Genomic DNA, 2,223 nt, shown 5'->3' on the forward strand with positions numbered 1-2,223 from the left:
TATCAGGATCCAGGATTCTTTTGGGAAAGTCACAACCTTCCAGCATATCTCACAGGGCTGTTTTGAGCACCAACTGACACAGATGTTGTGAGCATCTATTGTAGGTGTGAAGTGCTGGGCAAATGCAAAATCCATTCTGTTCAGTAAACTGCAGGTTCCCTGAAGATCACGGCTGAACTTTTCATTCTTATGCTTCCCTGAAGATTTTCTACGAGGTATTACCATGTAATAGGCTTTGGCTAAATAGTGATGTGTTCATTGAATAGGTAGTATATTAAAGCAAGAGAATCTGCTTGGATATAAATAAGTGTATTTTTGTTTTGTTTTTATTTGTTATCTCACTGAAAAAGGAATCCAGGGCCTCACTGGCTCTATCACTAAGCTACCCCCACACCCCCAAAAGCATGTTTTAACTGACAGGATGACAAGACACATAAGAATGACATTTTCTGGAAGGTTACAGCACCTCCCCAGAGAACTTCAGAAAACAAGGAACAAGCGTTTGCCTTTAGATAAACATCTGTCTGCATGCAGGGACTGGGCGAGGTCACCCCTGTGACAGTGAGGTACTGGTGAACCCTTTCTAACCTGATGGAGATAGATCATGAGAAGGAGAGGCACAGGGCACAGAAGTCTGACAAGGTCTCCCATTGGTGACAAGGTCTTTAGACAGAGTCTCAAGAGAAGACTTTGAGCCACACTAGACCACCTCCCCTCCTACCTCCCAGGTCTTCTTTCATCTTGATTCCTCAATATTTTTCACCATAGCTAATGATGGTCAAGCCAATGTTACTTTTTGTAAATTGTTATCAAGTCTTTTCATTGAGAAAATATGATCTGGTAGAGATAATATTCCTCAATACCTTCTCAGAGTGGATTCTGAGAAAAAGAAGACAGGAGATGAAGGAAATGGGTGAACTCGAAAGATTAGAGATCCCTACCATCCCCAATTCATCTTTAGAGCTGGGTCCTCTGAGTGGAAGTGCAGGGCCTGGACCAGAGGCCTCCACACAGGGGGACTCTCCTGAGGTCAGAGCAGGGGCTCCCAAGGCAGGCAGATAAGCACGTTTGCACACCTGCCTTGGGACCATCCTTTCTGTTGCATCTGGCAGTCACTGGGAACTGAGGGTGGGGACATCCAGAAGTGCAAATCAGCAGCCTCCTGCATGAGCTTCCTGTTCACATCTGCCATCTGTTTCACTTTGGGCTCCTAAGGTCGCAGTAGTTCCCAGATCCTGAACCGTGGCCAAGGGGGCCTCTAGATTCAGAGACAAGGAACCCACACACCGGTGTCTTTCCCTCGTACTCTGGAGCTTCAGAAACCACACAGGCTCCAGTTAAAGGCTGTTTGTGGGCACAGAGCACTGACCAACCGGGCATGCACTACTCAGGTTCCCTAGAAAGGCCCATCTTAATCTACACGTAGGCTGGAAACTCTGGAAGGGAATGGGCCAGTGAGCAGCCCAGTGACGGGACCTTGGTTTCTGTGTACTAATTCCAGTGTGTGGTTGAGACTCAGAGCCTGTTCACTGATAAGTACTTAAATATCAGACACTCCCAGGTGACTCTGCAAGGAAAGGCACAAATAGCTGTCCTTCACCCCTGTAGATTTAAGATCAGCCCTGGGGTGTTTTGGGTTTTAAAGCTCCATGGGTGATTCTAATGGGAAACCAGGTCTGGATCCCTTTGGTAGGGAGTTTCAGCCAGGGAGGTGGAAGTTCTGCCTCTCTGCATGCAACTGGGTAACTCTCATCTTTGCTCTCAACTGTTCTATTTTACAAATGCAAAGAATTATTCGGACAGTCTTGCATTTCCCTTTACTCTCTCCAAGTGGAAAATGTCTCATCACCCGCCCTCCCTCCCCAGACCCCTTAGAAATAAACCTACTCCCAGGAAATAAACCCACTCCCCAGGCCACACTCTGCCTTCACAACCAGCTGCTGTGAATTCACGGCTTTTCCTTGGAGGAAAGTCTTTGGAAGTATAGTGATGGCACAATTCTCTTTCCTAATAGCAGGAGTTCAACTGGTCAGGGACATGTCCCCCATCCACAGTCACCCCAGGAACTCCTTTCTGGACACCTGCACATCCTCCCCTCTGTGCCTTGGGTGCTGGTCAACACCCTGCCCCTTGTACAAAGCTCACTCTCTCCTTCCCCAAAGCACCTTGAGTCCAGCATTCATACCCAAAATCTCTCCCTCATGAATGCCCGTGGCATTTCTT

This window comes from Callospermophilus lateralis, chromosome 12 (assembly GCF_048772815.1).
Source record: "Callospermophilus lateralis isolate mCalLat2 chromosome 12, mCalLat2.hap1, whole genome shotgun sequence".
Lineage (NCBI taxonomy): Eukaryota > Metazoa > Chordata > Mammalia > Rodentia > Sciuridae > Callospermophilus > Callospermophilus lateralis.